The sequence below is a fragment of the Halichoerus grypus genome, chromosome 7 (genome assembly GCF_964656455.1).
Source record: "Halichoerus grypus chromosome 7, mHalGry1.hap1.1, whole genome shotgun sequence".
NCBI lineage: Eukaryota > Metazoa > Chordata > Mammalia > Carnivora > Phocidae > Halichoerus > Halichoerus grypus.
In genome coordinates this window covers 43,747,079-43,766,347 of record NC_135718.1, presented here as the reverse complement: position 1 = coordinate 43,766,347, position 19,269 = coordinate 43,747,079, and the positions used below count along the sequence as shown (strand labels likewise).

General features: G+C 48.5%; 2 long non-coding RNA genes across 2 annotated transcripts; one reads left to right on the top strand and one right to left on the bottom strand.

Annotated features, from left to right (window-relative positions):
- Positions 1-8,175: 8,175 nt before the first annotated feature.
- Positions 8,176-15,726, top strand: LOC144382460 (uncharacterized). The gene is made up of 3 exons (XR_013449444.1): positions 8,176-8,291; positions 9,978-10,067; positions 15,592-15,726. It is a non-coding gene; the product is annotated as an uncharacterized LOC144382460 (long non-coding RNA).
- LOC118543182 (uncharacterized) lies at positions 14,667-17,351 on the bottom strand. The gene is made up of 3 exons (XR_004920959.2): positions 17,165-17,351; positions 15,655-15,926; positions 14,667-14,782 (listed from the first exon to the last, which is right to left on the bottom strand). It is a non-coding gene; the product is annotated as an uncharacterized LOC118543182 (long non-coding RNA).
- Positions 17,352-19,269: the final 1,918 nt, after the last annotated feature.

The window sequence follows — 19,269 nt, the reverse complement described above, 5'->3', positions numbered from 1 at the left end:
CTTGGTACTTTATTACATCACTTTTTCTGACTTTGCTAAGACAATGAAGACTTTGGTATAAAAAGTGAGTTATATAAAATGTGAATACTTATAAAATAATAAAACAGATATAAAGTCATAATGAAAAAAATCCCTGGTTCCCAGGCTCCGTTAACATGCCATGCCACCGAGGGTTTTTCTTCGTATCATTCACAGGGAAGAGTGAAGACCTGCACATGGATAGGCTTTAGGCAAAAAAGAAAAATACCTACTTCTCATTTTCTAAAACATCACCTGAAGCTTTACAGGATAACTGAGATATGTATTTAAAAATGATCACACAAAAAATAAAGGCCCTTTTGGTTTGCTTAGAACGCTGTCGTGAACATTCAGAAAACGAGTGTGGCAGGCATCATGCTACTACCTAAACCCAGGGGAGACAACCAGGGTCCTTTAGGGCAAGTGTCGTAAGAGCACAGCAGTGAGTTTCCAAGGTGTGCCAGCAGGAAGCCTTCCAAGACTAAACAAGAGTTACAGCACAGAGTAAGGGCGGTGAGGGTGTTTCCCACGGCCGGAGTATGATGGAGGAAGGGTCGGAGAGCAGGGAAGGATGGCAAGAAATGCCAGTTCCCTTGAAGCCCAATTTCCTGCTCGCAACACGTTATGTGTTCTGTGCTAGGACCCTGAACCCTTGAATGTGTTCTGTGCACTTTAAAATGTTAGGATGTGGAAAGAAAGGCACGTTTCCCTTAAAATTGTTCATCTGGATAGAGGGTGTGTTTCCGTGTTAAAGTTCTTGAAACTGAAAGACACCTGAGATTTGTGTCATTCCAGTACGGTAGGAGGGTCCAGATACCCTGTTGCTAATTGTTATTGCTATTGCTAATGATTCAATTATTTGCATATTGTGTGCTAAGTCCTTTGCATAAGTCGTAACATTACTTTGAGCTAGGTACTTGTAATCCCCATTTTCCCAAGGACTAAGCTGAAGCCCCCAAGTTTGATATTTATTTGCACAAGGTCATATGGCTGGGAAGAAGTGGTAGAGTTGAATGTCTTAGCCAGTTACGCTTAGAAAGTTCGACGGATGCCACAGGGCTGAAATCCTCTTTGAGGATCAAAAGCACTGTACAAATTAAATAGGTTGAGATTTTGCTAAAAATACTTAGAGCATTAAAATTTTAGTGTTTATCAAAAGGGGCGCCTGCGAGGCTCAATCAGTTAATCATCTGCCTTCGGCTCAGGTCATGATCCCGGATCCCGGGATTGAGCCCTGCATCCGACTCCCTGCTCAGTGGGAAGTCTGCTTCTGCCCCTGCCCCTCACCCCACTCTTGTGCTCTCACTATCTCAAAATCTTTAAAAAGGGGGGGGGGATTGACCTTAGTATCTGAAGAATAAATGGTAATCATGTTTGACTTCCCCAGATCCTATTTCTTATATATAGTACCAGAAACTCCTTTTCTCAGTTGCTGAGATCACCTCTAGCCACGAATCAAAGGATGTTTTGAAGGTCAGTGTTAATCACTAAGATGGAGTCCTCCCTAAATGTACTCAATTTAGCTAGCAGTCAAAATGGAAGCCGTTTTTCAGGAAAAGATAAAGCTATGGTCTTGAAGACTTGGCCTTTTGTAAAGAAGCCGTTCAGGAAGCTGGAGAAAGTTCCCCCAGTATTGACACTTGAAAACTGCAAAAGGAGCATATTGTGCCAGAAGCAAAGATGAAATTAAATAATGGGGGAGGAGGGATTATATGGGCCATTCTGGCCAGTTAGCATGAGGGCAGGTCCTGCACAGTCTCTTCCTGTCTGCCTTAGTGTTTGATTCTGCCTCACTCATGGCTTGCTATCCTAAGGGGCCAGAGTCTCATAGTTGGTGGGGGATAGTGCAACCTCACTGGATCCTAGAAATAGAGAATTGAGATTTTCTAGCAGGGCCAAACTGACATTCATGCTCACAGATGAGCATACAAGTTGAACAGTTTTTGAAAATAAGACCTTTCCGTGAGCACTTTGTAAAAATTGCCTGATTACTTGTATGCGGCAGCTAGCCACCATCATGCTAGCTTTCCTTGCACTTGGACCACCTGGGCTGCTCACCTATATGCCCCAGAGTGGTTTTACATAGCATCACAGAGCTTGGTGAAACAAGGTTCATATGATTTCATAGGAAGGGTGTTCTATTTCTTAATTTTATTTGCTCATTAGTCATGTTACCTCAATTCCAAGAGGCTATATTTTTCACACTTCATTTCTGAAATGTGTGTTTAATTTCATGGGTGTTTAATTTTAATGTGTGTTTAATTTCATGATTATCATTTATTCTTCAGATGCTAAAACTAGGGTTTTTTTTGCAAAACTAAGGTTATCCTAAAATCAGTGACATTTTAGAATTTAAAAAAATATGTTATTTTCCAGTGGTTAGTTTTTCCATTTCCAATAGTTCATTGTCCTGTAAGAACAGGTATCTGAAGGATTATCTTTCCATAATTGTAGCAACTTTTAAAAAAAAAAAATTTATTTGAGAGAACGAGTGGCAAGAGGGGCAGAGGGAGCAGCAGACTCCCCATGGAGCAGGGAGCCCATGTGGGACTCAATTCAGGACCCTGGGATCATGACCTGTTCCAAAGGCAGACGCCCAATGGACTGAGCCAGCCAGGTGCCCTAATTGTAGCCACTTTTACTGATGATTCATAAGGAATCTTCTACAAGACAATACAAACCTAGCCCCACCCAGTTACGTGCATCATGCAGGTTGAACGGACTGACTTCCCAGCAATGCAGAAAGATTCCAAACAGGAGGATCAGTGGAAGTTGAGAGAGAAAGCATTTGTAGTTTGATGTGATCTGACTGTTCATAAGGAGAGTAAGGGATTTGATAGGTTTGTTCGGTTTGCTACTCTGAACGAATTAACTCAGCACCAACTGTGGGGAGAAACAAGGATGAATGAGAAACTTTCTTCCCTGGCATCACAGCCGGGCTTGAAAGTCTATAAAACAGCATCTGCTGGATAGAGGCAGCGTGTGGTAGCCAGGAGGGATCTGATAGCAAAGGCTCTTAGCCCTGCTGACCTTTGAGTAGTGAATGCTGAAGGCAGAAGCCCTTAACTGCTGGTGGGGAATTTAGGGCCCAAACACAAGTCACTCTTTTTAAGAGATCAAGTCAACAAATGTTTATTGAACCCTCTATTAGGTACCATGTAGTTAAAATGTGAGAAATAGCAACTAATGACCCAAGGTAATTGTGAGGTCATTTTCTAGAAACTACGAAAGCATTATCCAGATGGATACGGATTGCTATGGGATTCAGAGGAAAGGGGGCAGTTGTGTGAGTGCCCACAAGAATGTAGGTGTCCACACCCCCAGCACAGAGGGCTGATGGCCGGAGGGGACTCCTCGCTTCTGTGGGAAGGGGGATGCTTGGGCAGCCCCCACATGCAGCATCATGGGAGGTGTCCTGCCCTACTTTGCTGGGAATCCTTCTCTGCTTGCAAACCAAATGTGTTTGTGACTCTGCGTGCTCACAAATTGTCTCCCTTACCGTACTGGGTGCCTCGGAAAAGATGGAGATCCGCTCACTACTGCATTTCAGTAGAGGAGTCATTTACAAAGAAGTTGGAAATTATGACAAGATTTTCACTGTTAATTCCGAGCAGCAGAAAAAACGGGCATTTGGTAGGAAACTGTTGTCAGTATATTACAGCTGCCCCTAGTAATTTTTTTAAAACGGAAAGTACATATGAAGAGAAAGTGCAACGGAACACTTTAAAAGAAGATTTTCAGGTTTTAGGAACTTAGTGGAAAGACCCAGAAAGCAGAACATCTCTCCACCCTGTGACCTTTGGCACATCTCTTCTCAGACAAACCGGACCCAGAGCCTTCAAGGTCCCCGTAGCCCTGCCCATGCTGTGTCTGCAACAACGGGATTGAAGTTTACCCCAGGACGGCAGAGCTCCAGCTGCACCTTGCTCATCCACCCTGTCCTGGTGGTGCTGGACGTGGGGGTGAGGATCTAGAAAGGAGACACCTCTCTTCTGGGAAGCCTGCCGCCAAACCTGCAAAGCACAGAACAGACGCCAGCAAGCAGGGCCCACGCAGCTCTGCCTGCGGTTCCCCAACTCTAAGCGCTGGCAGAAGTGGCCAACCTGGCATTCGTCTTCGCCCCCGCTGCCCAAGTCTCTGGCGATTGCTCTCCCGGCCCTCAACCCTCTTGGTCAAACTTCACATTTATACACAGGCCCGCTGTTAGTCATTTAGACCTGAATTTCAGTGTGCTTTTTTTAAATTTGCCGTGAACTACAACAAAAGGCAACCATTGTTCCGCGTTAAAGAAGCATCCTACATCCTTGAACACAGGAGGAAGGTATTTTTTGGAAACAGGATGCTGTTGACAAAGGGAAGGAAAGCGATGCACCCCTCTCCTGGCAATGGGCCACCCAATCGAACAATTGTTTTCATATAGCACACTTTCACATTACCCTCTCATCAAAAGGACGTTTCTCTCCAGCTTCAGCTACTCCTTTCCTGAGAAAGAGAAAAACTGAGAAACAGAAAAGTTGAGCAATTTGTCCAGGGTCACACAAGCTAAAACGTGGCAGAGCTCTGGTTAGAGCCTGGAACCTGCAGTGCTAGAGTGTAGGGGAGGGAGGAAGATGGAAATCGCAGACGGGAGTCCTGGGTCCCCCACTCCAGGCTGAAATCACAGGGTAGGGGTGAGGTGATGGGGGCAAAGGGCCAGGAGCTACAGAGACACAGAGAGACAGGGACAGGAAGGCAGCCAAGGGACTATTCCCATCAGATGGTGGCTTCCCAAGGATGCCAGTACCAACATGAGTGGCCACAGGATAAAAGAAGACGGTGCCTGCAAGTCTCCCCAGGTGCCTTGGTGGGTGGAAAAGGTGACCTTCCAGCATGACTTCCGTGGAGGAGCCCGGGCCCGCTGTTGGCCACCATGGTGAGGCAGGGTAGCCCACCAGCCATGGCTACGGGTAGGCAGCCCACACCCAAGGGGAGGGGACAGTTGGAGGATGCACGGCATCCGTGAGAACCCAGGGGACCAGGGACGGCAGGGGTGGAAGGGGCAGACCCTGGATTTGCCAGCCTTATTCCAGTAGCAGGAGGCAGGCAAAACCCAGGGAGCTGGAGGCTTACGAGGAAGTTTGGATCAACCGTAAAACATAGAGGAAGCTATTGGTTTATTGTACAATTTGGGGGTGGCATGTAAGCTAAATATCAACGTGGGTTATTTTCAGCTACTTGTGAGCTCTCATGGAAGCAGCGTTAGAAAAGAACCTCAGCTTTGGAGTCAGGCAGACCTGGTTCCAGATGAGAAGTTACCACAAGTCTTTTTGTGAGATGAAAGAAAACCTCACTTTCCCTTGTTGCAAGCTGGAAATTCAGTGCCTGCCTCCCTGAGCTTGGGGGGTGGGAGGATTAAATAAGACAACTGAAGGATCACTGCAGTGTCTGGCTTCTCCATTATAAACTGATCTGCAGTTTGCTAAGCAAATAAAGGAAGGAGAGTCATTTCTGATCAACTAGAGGGTTCATAAAACATCTTTGAAAGAAAAGTGTCACACAGGTGAAGAGTGAAGTATGGGGACTCCGGCCAAAAATGTTCTACCTGTAAAGGGTGGAGACGCTTCAGGCATTTTCCTAATTGACTATAGAAATCATAAATCTGACTTGAAAAGTTTTTCTTCCTTGTAAATTCCCCTGCATGTTAGATGTGTCTCTGGAGCCTTCTCAGGAAGGCTTCCAAGTGTCGAAAATCATCTTTAGAAATTATTCAAAGCCTTAAATCTTACTATTTTTGTACCCAAACTGCATATGCTTAAAACTAACAGGTAAGTGTTCCTGTTAAAATGCTTCTCATTTTCACCTCTCTCAACTCAACATGAGATTTCAAATATTCTAAAGAGCCAAAGGTGTTTCTTCCTTTTTTAAAGTAGGAAGTTGATAGCTATGTTTGAAATGTTAAAAAAGCAGGTGAAAACTTGTGAACAGTGATTGTCTCTGGATAATCTCTGGGATTGGGTGGAACTTTATGCCCTGTGTTATTTAACTTAGTGGGGGGCCAAAATTGCTTCAGTAAGTTTTCATAAGAATTTACAAAGCAGGGTGGAATTCTGACATCTGAATCTATTCTTCCCATTTAAACATATTGGTCCCAGTAACACTTGCAAATCTGAATTCTATGTGTGAGAGGATAAGGAACAGAGGCCTGGAGATAGCCAGTTCTTCTGGCCCTGATCTGTGATCTGTGGTGAGAAAAAAGCTGTGTTGAGAACCTAACATCTGTTTCTGACTCCACAGTTGCGGGGCTGAGAGGCCGGGAAAAATTACCCAAGTCCAGTGGATCCAGACAAATCTCCCTCTCTACTAGCCTGAGAGTCTAATGTCTGCACCATTGCTCAGCAGTTAGAGTTCAGCTTTAAGATTTGGCTGAATCCCTGCCCCCTTGGGCAGGAGGTTGCTCTTTTCTCCTCTGCTGATAGTTTGCCAAGAGCAAAAATTACCTGTTAGAACAACAACAGGTAATGGGTGGGTGGTAGCCAAAGGTATGCTGTTGTGCAGAGAACTTGATGGTGGCACCCCAAATGACCTCACATAAAAATAAATAAAGTAGTGGTAATAGTCCTTGATGTGGACCACAGATGCAGTTCCAATTTCAGGAAACGTCTTTAGGAAACTGTGCGGAGTTTATGGACCTGTAACGTGCAATCTAAGTAAGAACAGGGTGCTGGCTGGCAAGTGCAGCCTCAGGACCAGTCCCAGCCTCTTCCCAGCCCTCTTTCCCACACTGGCTGCTCAGAAGTCTCTCCTAGGCTCCAGCCCCTGAGTTGTCCCTGGTCGGCCCCCAGGGTCTTCCCGACCACACCCTCCGGCACGGCCACCGCCTGCTCAGAACACCCCTTAGAAAGGGAATCAGGCAGGGGCTGGGCAGGTGACTCACATGACATGATATATGGTCCTTAAGGCCAGTGGCCCAACCTGTTTCTTTGGGTGGATTGCTTTACAGTTTTTGTAAATGCATAAAAGCTGACTTTCAGAAAACATCCCCAACTACCGATTTGCTCACCAAGCTATCTGAGCATGTGGTTTAAATTGTGTCTCTAATCTCTGGCCAGAGAGGAGGGCCAGTGAAGCGCCCCATTGGCCAGTCTCGGGCAGCAGGGAATGTCTGCATTGGCTGCCAGGAACCAGCAAGACCCCGGGCAGTGGAACCAGATACTGGCATCTTCCCCTGTGCCCTTGGAAACTGGAAACCAGATAGCCAGTTGGTTGGTTAGAAGGGCACACTCATTAGGGCACAGGACAGATGGACATGATACCACGAGGGCAAACACAAATTCTGTGTATCTGCACGGCTGCCTCCACCCACAGAGGCTCCCTGGGGCCAGGCACAGTGCCTTCTGCGTCCCCTGTGCACAACCTAGCCCACAGAATATGTCCAGCGAGTAGGTGACGATGGTGGACTCTGCCCTATGCCCGCCCTTGTAAAATGTTTCCTTCCTCCATACACTTGCTCAGGCTGATCCTATACCTGAAGCGCCTTTTCATTTCATCCTAAACATCTGTCAAGGTCCAGCTGCAGCCCCACCTCCTTCACAGCTCTATCAGTATCCACCGTGTCACCCATGGCCCCTCACACATGTGTGCTCATTCAGGCTTGTGTCCATCTCACAGATGGGAAGCAGACTCAGAGACATTTAATGGCAAGTGCAAGGTCACACTGCCCTTAGATGGCAAAGCAAGAGCTCAAACCCAGGTCATCTGATTCCAGGCTCTCTGCTCCCTACATTTCATGGATTGCTTGAGACTCTTCCCTGAGGCTTTTCGAAGGGTTTTATGGCCCTCCCTGCCCCATCTTAGGAATGCACAGGAAGATCTGTTTGGTGGCATGATTACTGACACTAAAAGTTAACGTTCAACACCGGGAAGTGGCCCTTCCCTGATGGGAGTTTCCTGCTCTGACCACCGAGGCTAGTGCCGGGAGTTCCCAGGGCTGGGCATTTATAGCTCTGTGTGCTACAGTTCACTAAATACTCTCACCTTCTCGGAAAGCTAGTTTTTTCCTCTTGGGAGCGGCTGACTCTACCTTTTATGAGAATTCCAAGGCTGCTGGTGCCCTGCCCATTGGGAAACACCTTACTGTATCACCCTATAAACATCTGAGGTGGCCCTAGGAGGACCTTTCCGGCACAGCTGTCTCCCCACGACGTGAGGTTTCGGCCACCCCACCATGAGGTTTCTAGTCATCTCCAGGCTGCTCTGCATCTTGCTCCTCTGCTTCTGCATCTTCTTCGTGGAAGGTAGGGCCATCTCCCGGGGTGCTGGCTCCCGAGCAGAATGCAGGGCCTGGGAAGGTTGGAATCAGGAAATGTGGGAGGGCAGGCCCCCCAGGAGGCAGTCCTGGGCCCGGGAAGACAAGCTGTCACTCCTAAATCTGTAGCACCTCTATCCACAGTGGCAGCACCCCCCCAATCTACATCTGCAGCCCCAGCTCCCCTAAACACACACACAAGCTATGTAGAAAGTGATGTGTTTACCGCAAGCACACAACCTCCCGGCAAGATTGATTCATGCACCTGAATCCTACCAAGCTAGAAATGCTGGAGCCACTCTCGTGTAGGTGTATCATGCTTGCAGGACAGTACATTTGCGCTGAGTAAATGAATGAATGAATTAGCAGACTGAGTCTGAACATCCCCAGATCTTATGCACGGCAACCACGTGTAGCAGACGCAGCAGACCGGGTGAGCATGTGTGTGCTGGGTGGGTAGACATGCTTGTGTGTGTTTGCAAGTGGGGGAGATGTTCCTTGCACCTCTGTGGATATGAGTATTTAGCTCTCCTGCCTTTATTGTTTCAAGTAGCTATTTTGAGCTTTTTCTCTTGCCTACCCCTCTAGACATTGCCCATTTATTATTATTATTACTATTATTATTTTTAGCAATTACAGAGATTTTAACATTTATTGGAGTTGGGGATATGGACATATAGGTGGGGCAAAAAACACCCGTACTTTCATGACTCAAGAATAACCATGTTCAACATTTTATTTCTTTTTAATATTGCAGGCAAGCATTTTTTTGAAATTAATGTATCTCTATATGTTCAATGTTGTATCTCTTTGTTTATCACTGTATTATTATAATCACCAAAAATCCTTATGATTGAAATTATTCTGGAAGCATTTACACCAGAATGTCAACAGCAATCATCTCTGAGCAGTAGGATTATAGGAAGTATTTGTTTTCTAAAGTTTCTGTCATGAACGTTTGCTGCATATGTAATATGGAAAACAGTGATTAGAATTCCTCATCAACACAGTCCAAAGCAATGCAATCTGTCAGACCTCTAATTTGGGGACATTGTGAGAGGTTGCCACTATTACCTTAATGACAACTCATTGAAGATAAATACTTTTCCCCATAAAGTTTCCAATCCATTTAGGAGCATCCCTGGCATAGGCTTCAACGTAGTGTTATTTTAGTAATATTTTAAGTAATATTTTGAGGTATAACTTGCCATCAAGTGAATGTGCTATGATGAATTTCATGCTTAGACATTTAGATGGTTCACAACGTTGTGCTATTTTAAGCATGTGGTAAAAAGCATATGTGTATATAAAACACGTCTTGTATTTAAGATTATTTCCTTAGGCTAGATTGCCAAAGGGAGACTACTAGGTCAACAGGCATAGACACTTTGAGTGATGGTCCTGTTTTTTGGACAGGAACGTGAGAAAGACAGTATCTGCCCACACTGACTTTGTTATTTCTGGAAAAAAAAAAAAAATCACCTCCAGGCCCACCCTGCCCCCCCCACCCAGCCCTCCCATAGCCTGGCCCATCCTGAGTTTCCTTGAATAAATACTCCTGACCCCAGCACCCTGGGAGCAGAGGCTCATTCAAGTCATTCCTTCACAGATCCAACCCCATGGTGTCCCTAAGCATGCTAAGGAAGGGTCTCTGCCCCTCTGTGTCCACCCTCAGGGAGAAAGAATTCTAGTCATCTTAGCAAGCCCTGGAAACGCAGGCTCTGCTGTTCCCGAGTTCCTAGCCCTGCCCTGACAACCCAGAAAGGTAAGCACCGCACCCTGTCCAGATGGTAAGAAGAGGTTCTGGGGAGGCTGTGAGACAGGTGGTATATGTGGATCAGCCCCCAGCCGTGCCTGGCACAGAGGGGCCACAACAGATGTGACTTTGGCCTCGTGGAACTTCCAGTCTAATGGGGGGAGCCGACCCCTCCCCCCACCAAAAAAAAGTCAAAGAAGTAATCATTTTGAACCAAATACCTTCTGTCAAGAGAAAGAACAGAATGCGATTTGAAAATGGTACTGGGAACATCCCTACCCTGGGTGGGAGGCGTCAGAGGAGGCCACATTTGAGACCTGAAGAAAGGCAAGGAGCCGGAAGGAGGAATGTGGAGGGGAGAGGGTTCGGGCAGGGAAGCAGCAGGCGTAGGGGCCTGAGATGGGCAAGAGGGGGCCGTGGAAGACAGAGAGGCTGGTGAGTCTTCGGGAGGTGTTCATGGAAGCTACTAACCAAGGCAGGACTGGCCTCGTGAGTTGGCACATGAGGAAAAGTGACCAATAGGGGGATGGAACTCACAGGTTCAGAGAGTCCCAGGATGCAGGCAGGCAGCACGAGTCCCAGGAGCCCGGCTGGAGAGGAAAGCTGGGCTCCATGCCAGGGTGAGGCCTGGAGGAACAAGACTGCCCTCTCCTACAAGGCCTGGGCGGAGTGGGGGCACTGGATGCTGAAGGAGACAGGCCCATGGGGGGCTGCACGCCCGCAGTTCCCAGCACTGGCCTAGGCTGGGGGCCTGCTGGAGCATGGGAATTGCCAGGCCCGGGTGTGAAGTTAGCACTCCTACACTTCCGCTCGCCTTTGGTAGGAGGGCCCCACAGCCTGGGGCAGGCAGAGTCCCCAGGGGAAAGCTGCCGAGCCTTGAGCCAGCAGGCCTGATACTAATCCAGGGCCCCTGCCCCCCACTCTCTGCAGCCTAAGGCCCCTCCCAGGGGTCTGAGAAGGCCCCAGCCATGCTGGCTTCTCTGGGACCATGGTGCAGGGAGCCCATGACCGGAGTCAGAGCCTCCAAGCTGCCGCCCAGCCAACTACTGGACTGCTGTGCCAGGGGAGCTTGGGTGTGAAGGAGAGGGAGGGAGGGAGACAGCACCGCTTAGCCTCAGGCCACTTCTTTGGAGAAGCTGACAGCCCTTCCTTCCAAACTGGCATCACATCCAGCTGGGGCGGGATAAAAATAACCAGTTCTCACACATTGGACGCAGGTGCGAAGCACCTGCCCAGGACAGGTGAGCGTAAGTCACTGACTGTCTGACTGGAGCTCTGCTCCCCACTGAGGCCCCAGCCCCGTGCAGGAGGGGCAGTGTTTCCATGAAATAAATAAGGCAAAACCATAGGCAGAGAGAGGTAGAGTCCCTCCCTGCTGAGTGAGTTTATCCCCAAACCCCTCCCCAGGATGGACTCACTCACAGGCAGTAAAAAGAAGTTAAGGATGTGCACACATACACACACACACACATGCATACATGTGCACGCACACACATACACACACAGTTCCTAGGAAACACAGCCAGGTTAACTCCTTGTGCACAGTACAAGGGCAGCTGTTTTGTTAGTCACTCAACACTTTAAAATAATCTAGGTGCATGACTTCCATGTTGACCCTGGATTTCCTTTAGTGTGTGTGTGTGTATATATATATATATATATACACACATATATATTTTTTAAATTTTATTATATATATATCTATTTTAATTCTATTACAGAAATTTGCAAACAACTCTGAATAAAAAGAGCAAAACAAACCTTTTTATTGGGTCCTTAGTATATAATCTCATTTAAATCCTTGGAACCACCTCCAGGGAAACATTGTCCCCATTTTACAGATTGGGAAACTGAGGCTCAGAAAGACTCTGAGGCAGAGCCAGGAGCTCAGATCTGTCCACCTCTTTCCACTGCAACACACTGCCTCCTGCATAGAGAGCAGGTTTGGCGAGCTTAGGAAGAGGCGTGCATGCCCAAGACCTCAGATTTCCCCAAAGCAGAGCAACTTCTGAGTTGGAATCCCAACTCCACCACCTGCTAGCTGCGTGCTCTTGAGCAGGTCACCCAGCTCTGCTAAGCCTCAGTCTCCTCACCTGTGAAAGGGTATGATACTAGAATCTACCATGCCAGGCTCTGGTAAGGAGTCAGCGAGGTCGTGACTATAAAGCCAGGTGTTAGCCTGGCACCAAGTACCCCATAAACACATCCTGCTCTTGCTATGGAGGAAGTCAGAGCCCTGCCAGGGCACCTGAAGCAGGAGGCCAGCGATTTCCACACTGAAAACCAAAGCCTAAGCCCAAGCTTGGTGGTTCCACCCGCCATTTTCCCCGGCCTGACCTTGGGGCTTACTCAATGCCACGTAATCAACAGCAGAGGGGCTGGAGGTGCCAAGCTCGGGGAATTTGGCCTCTGTACTCGGGTTCCCTGACATATAAGAGTGTCTGTGCACCTGTCTGTCCAAAGAGAAAATAACCGAGTGTGCCTAGAGGATGTCCCCGAGCTGACAGCCTCAGCTACGACACACATACACCAGCATGATGACTCTTCAATCTCACATGTCTTTCCGGAGCCTAGCTTCATATGCAAGTGCAGTGCTAGGCCCGTGGGCATGACGGAAAGTGGCAGGCACAGGGCTCTGGGTCAGTTCCACAAAACCAACATCCAAAATCAATGGGCTGAATGAATGGCCAATTTGCTGAATTTACCACATTTACCAATTTGCTAAATAAAAAAAAAAAAAAGCTTTTCCAAAGTATCTGAAAAGTGTGTATAAATCTGTAGAGCAGCATGTCATAGCAGCATTTTTGTTTTCTTTTTATAGCAGCATTTTTTTTATAATGGAGTGTTCAATTTGTGAACTCTGTTAGCACCCGAGGGGCATCAAGGTGAGGTGGGGGCCAGAATGACAGCTGTTTAGGACCCACCTGGGGCCTTTGTCAGGTCACCTTCCATCCAAGTGTCCTGAGGTTGTTGGTAAGGAAGCTCTGGGGAAGGCTGGGGAGGTCTTTTTAGAAGACCCCTGGAGCCTGAGCGTGTACCTGCCCCTCCCACAGACTGCCTGGGACCCCAGAGCTGCATGCCACCCTCCCTGTTTTGAAGACAAACAAAATTACTTGACCCACAGTGGGAGACGGGGTGGAAGGGGCCCAGAGAGATTCCTCCCCTACCATGGGGTTGTCCTCGTCTTCCGGAAGGGGCCCAAACCACAGAGACAAAGATTACCCATTGAGGATCACCAGTGTGATGACTTGAGTGTTTTGGCACCTTTGGGTGACACCTGGGTGGATACAGAGCCAGTATCATGGACCCTGGAAGGGAGGAGGTGAAGAGGGTGCCCTGTCCATCCTGTCCAGTGGGTCAATCAGTCAGAGGCTCTCATATCAGTAGCCTCGCTCCTTGAGATTATATTCATTAGCCAAAGCTGCATAACAAAACACTCCCAGGGCGCCTGGGTGGCTCAGTGGGTTAAGCGTCTGCCTTCGGCTCGGGTCATGATTTCCGAGTCTTGGTATCAAGCCCCACGTCGGGCTCCCCGCTCAGTGGGGAGCCGGCTTCTCCCTCTCCCAATGCCCCCACCCCTTGCTCATGCTCTCTCTCACTCTCTCTCCCTCAAATAAATAAAATCTTAAAAACAAAACAAAACAACAACAACAAAAAAAAAACCACTCCCAACTTCAGTGACCCAAAGCAACATGTATTTCTTATTTGCCATGAATCGACAGGTCAGCTGAGCAGTTCTTCAACTATTAGCTGGGCTCATTCATTCTTCTGAGGGTCGGATACACCATTCTGCTGATCTTGGCTGGGCTCTCCCACATGTTTGGGGGTCAGTGATCTGCAAGGCTGGGATGGTCTCAGTCAGGCACCTGGACCCTCTTCCACATGGTCTCTCGTCCTCCAACAGGCTACCCCAAACTTGTTCACAGAAGCTGCAGGGTTCCACCTATGTGAGTGAGAGCACCCAAGGCCTCTCGAGGCCTCAGAACTGGCCCACCTTTATCTCCACTGCATTCACTTGGCCAAAGCAAGTCACCAGGGCAGCCCAGATTGAAGGAGCAGAGAAACAGACCCCATATCTTGGTGGAAGCAGCTACAAAGTTGCATTGCAAAAACAGGGTGGAGAATTGCAACTATATTTGCAATAAGTCAACCGCTGTATTTGTTGTAGGAGCCAGAGAAGAGAGTCTTAGGGATCTGAGGGGCACAGACAGGAGGTGGAAGCAGTGTTGAGGAAATCGTGGTCCTTCATCAGAAATGCTGATGAAAAATGCTTGCAACATGATATTAATAGAAAAGAGTACTTTATACTGTATATAACTGAGACAATTACATTTGGAAGATGAAAGCACTTTCAAATAGGAAGAAAAAATTAAAAAACCACACCAATACTAGCACTGATTTATGATTAAGATATGAGGCCATTAATAAGTTATGATAATTAAATTTATTTTTTATAGCCAGTTGTTATACAGCAATTATTGTATAGCACTTATATCTGCTAACTCACAATAATCTTAAGAGTTAGGTACTATTACTGCCTCCATTTTTACAGATGAGGAGCCAAAGCACAGAGAGGTTTTACAGATGAGAGCCAAAGCACAGAGACCTTCACTGGTTGAAGGTCACCCAGCTGGTAAGTGGTAGAGCTGGGGCTTTGAATCCAAACACTCTGGTTCCAGATTCTATGTTGTCAACTCTCACACCACCTTGCACATAGTAATAATCTGGAAACAGAAGGAGAAAAAAAGAATAATCTCATCACAGCAATTTAGTAACTCTTCCCATTCATTTGTGTTTCTTTTTTTTGTATGCAGCCATGTTTAATTTTATGGTATCTCATTTTTTTATGTTAAAATTAACATTACACCATGAGCATTTTTCTACCTGTTGCTACCTCGTCTTCATAATCACAGGTTTTATCACTGCTAACCATTTTCCATCATAAGATACCATTATTAACTTACTATTTCTCCACCATAGAATATTCAGCTTGTTTTCAGAAATTTGTTTCTGGTATCCAAAACCAAACTATAAAGAACAGTTTGATGCATGCAGGGTTTTTTCTTGTGGATTATTCCTCCCATAAGTGGGACTGGTCTGTCAAGATGCAAACATAGCTCTGAGACACACATTGTCTGAAACATGCTCTCGGGAGGAGACAGCCCGAGGGGTCTGAGGGCCTGCGAGGACATGTGGGCGGACCCTCCTACCGTAGCCATCAAACAGGCCTCCCAGACCCCTCAACTTTAGTGGACTGTGCTCTTGACGGAGCTAGTTTAGCCCATAAGCCACCTTCTCTCCATCTTCTGCCGGTAAATCAGATTTCTTCCTGATGGGACTAAAATAAACTGAGCCAATCATGTTTGCCATGAAAGGTGTCCTTCTGGGTCTCCAGGAAGGAGATAAGCTCTGATTCTCACCTTGATTTTTAAAAACTCTTTGTGCCTAGAAATGAACCTTAATTGTGTTCTCTCCATTCTCAACCCCCACTCTGCCTTCCCCTCTGGCTCTTGTCTTATCTGCCCCTTCCCAGGGCGCCTTGTGAGGATCTGCAGACTGTGTAAGTTCAAGCCAGAGTCCCGCATTTGGGTGGTACCTGGGGCTCTCCCGCAAGTGTAATACTCTCCAGACAAGGCTGCATGCACACAGCTGAGACCGTCATGCCCAGTACCCGAGGCATCCAGAAGTCTCAGGTTCTCCTAGGATGCTCCTCTTGAAGCTGGGGGTGATGGCAAAGATGTGAAGAGCTTTGGCCCATGGAAGCTTCTGCCCATGAACCACGAGCCTCTTCTCTTGAAGACACATTTCTTGCCTGCCGTGTTGGACTGTGCTCATTCTGCCTTTTAGAAAAGCCTGAACCAGAATTTTCTGAAAACCACAACATGAATACAAAAGTCAAAACTCTGGAATGCCTGTCTTGCTGTGGGACCTTGAACAAGTAAATTAGCTTCTCTGGGTTCATGCTGGCTTCAGAGATGTAAAGTTCAGAGAGAAAAAACCCTCCAGGGAAGACCCTGGCATCAGTGGGTTTCACTACCCTTTTCAACCTTCATGGCAGTGAACTGGGAGGTTGGAGGGCTTCACCTTGGGCAGGAAGGGCCCTGAGAAAGTTCTGGAATTCCAGATGCCAGTCCCAATCGTGCCACCAACTTTCAGAATTATTCAGGCTCAGCCCACCTGGTCTCAGTCCCCACCTGGCCCCTACAGTGCTGACGGTCAAAATTCCACTGTAACATGTGGCAGCTGCAAGTCCAGACACTTTCGAGCCTACTAGGGTGCAGGGTAACAGGCCCCCAAGAGCAGCGACCAAGTCTGTAGAGGCTCAGTCGTCCTGAGATACACAGAACCTCTAACCGTCCCATGTCTGATGGCCCATGAAGGAACCCCTTCCTAACTTCCTGATGTGGGTCTGCTGGAAAGAACACTCAAGCACACAAATAATACATAAATAAATACACAAAATGCGTGGCACATCCCAGTTTGAGAAAGTCAGCAATGGGGGCCTGAGCCACAACTTTCTGCTAGAGGAGACCTGTGCCCCGAAGCCTCTGCTGCAGGCTGCCCTTCATCACAGCAAAATCTAACTCTGAGAAGGGGATGTGGGCACTACTAACAATAATAGCAAAGGTCCTGGTCCGACACACCAGGACTCAAGTCCCAGTCCTGCCCAGGATTTTCTGTGTGACCTGGGCAAGTCAGTTCCCTTTTCTATAAAATGCAGAGCCCAGGACCCATTCAGAGGGCTGACATGAGGCTCCCGCACACAAATGGATGTATAGGGCCCACAAAGGGCACACAGAGGGGCTCGGTTCAGGAAGTCCCTGCCTTCCCTGCCCTCCCCCCAGGGCTGAACTTCTGCCCACGATGAGCCAGGGCTGCGGGGCTGTGGCTCAGAGGGAACAGATGGCCCAGGTCTAAGAGGCTTATCTCTCTGTAAAGCTACCTTCTTAGCTGATTCTCCCAGCAAGGTGAGAAGCCCCTCCCCCACGCCGCCCCCAGCACTGTGTCTGCGAGTGCCAGGCCAACCAGGAGCAAGGCTGGTGGGCAGAGGTTCTCTGGCAGGGGGCTCTGGGGACAGCAGTCCCAGAGCCAGCCAGAGCCCTTACCTTGTCGTCGGCCAAATCTTTCACTTCCATTCAGAGGCTGCGTTCATGGGCTGGCTCATTCACTCACTCACCCACTCCCGGGGGGAGGACAATGGTCAGACAGTGCTAGGTTCTGAGGCTCAGACATGAACAAATGCGGTCCTTGAGGGCTGAGAAGCACCGGGGTGTGAGCACCGGGGCAGAAACAGAGGGCTGGGCACAAGAGAGGGAGGGAAAAGATGAGCTGACGCTTGAGCTGAATTAGGGGAGAGTTCCAGCTGGAGAAGACGTATTTGCAAGCAGGAGGGAATGCAGATAGGAAGGGCCACTGGGAGGAGATGAAATGAGCTAGAACTAAGGCAGGGCCGTGGGCAAGGCACTGAGGAGAGGAATTAGAGGGGTTCTGAGCAGCAGTGGAGTGACCTTAGAGACTCGGTGGCTGGGTGGGCTATGGAGACGGGTCCATGGTGAACATTCCCGTGCCGGGTCAGACCCTCACCAGGAACTCCCTCGGCAAGGGGCACCACGACCAGCAGTGGGACAGCTGACTATTCCACATCCTTGTCCCCAGTCCTTCCCCTTCCACCCCACCCTGCAACACACAGACAGAAAAGGCAAAGAAAACTTCACACCTAACTAAACGTGCATGCTTGAGAGTCAACCAGGAAGAACAATTCAGAGGCTGTGTGTCCAGCCACTGAACCAAGTCTAGCCTTATGCTCAGGAAAGCAGGAGCCTCAGCTTCTTTGTGGGCAGGAAAGACCAGTCACTTAATATACACAAATAAAAGGAGGACACAGCCAGCCATTGAGAAAAGGAGGAGGCTGTCTGTGGGGCAGGAATGCAGCCCCTGCAGCTCTGAGCCCCTGGCTACGGGGGACCAGCCTCAGGTAGGATGGGCAATGACCCAAAGGGACCTTCCAGCGACACCAGCCCCTCAGAGCAGCCCAGGCCAAAAGTGGGAGGCACAAAAGGGAGCTGAGGACCCTACTCCTGCCTGCCCCCCCTCCCAGCCCGCCCCATCTCTCTTCCCTCTGGGAAGTGAGGGAAAGCGTGAGACCCACTCCCAAGCAGAGATTCCCATGCAGAGCTGGAGGCTGGCCAAAGGCCAAAACCTTTCCTTCCCACTCTCTCCCCTGTGGAATGTCACCTCCAGAAGTTGCAACATGAGCTTTTAAATTTGGTGGAAGAACTTTACCCTCGAAGGGTAGATTGGGTCTACAGGGAACGTCTGATGAATAAGTTTATTCAAGGCTACTGGGGATCCCATGAGGATTCCATACATCCAGAAGTGACTTGAATTTATAAAACTTGAACTCTTAGTTTGCCCTTAATTGACTCCCTGAAGAACCTAGACCAGGTGGCAGCTGGCTCTGGTGTCACTAGGGAAAGTGTGCGGTCCCCATGGCAACACCCTGGCTGCGTGGGACACGTGGCGTAGGTGACAGAGCACAGGCTTCACAGATGTGGGTTCAAATGAGGGGCCTGTCAGGTGCCTACTGGGTGACATCGGGGAGGTCAGGTGACCTCCTGGAGCCCCAGATTCCCCACCTGTAAAATGAGCCTCACTGCCTGACGGCCAGTGGGCTACTGGGGAGACTAATAAAACGAGAAGTGCCTGGCTCTGAAATAGAAGCCGAATGGTGGTCACAGATCTGCTTCTACCAAACTAGACGGATCCAGGTCTCTCCCCCGTCCCCACCGCCATTCAGGATTGGGTCCTCCTGGACTGATCTCATCCCTGGCTATCCACATGCACTCTACAGCCCTGCGTGCTCACCCGTTCTGCTGACAGCTCCAAGCTGATTTCTGGGCAAACTGGGCAGAACAGACCACCTTCTATGAGATCTTGCCATTTGCAATGACGTGGATGGAACTGGAGGGTGTTATGCTGAGCGAAATAAGTCAATCAGAGAAAGACATGTATCATATGACCTCACTGATATGAGGCATTCTTAATCTCAGGAAACAAACTGAGGGTTGCTGGAGTGGGGGGGGGGTGGGAGGGATGGGGTGGCTGGGTGATAGACATTGGGGAGGGTATGTGCTATGGTGAGCACTGTGAATTGTGCAGGACTGTTGAATCACAGATCTGTACCTCTGAAGCAAATAATGCAATATATGTT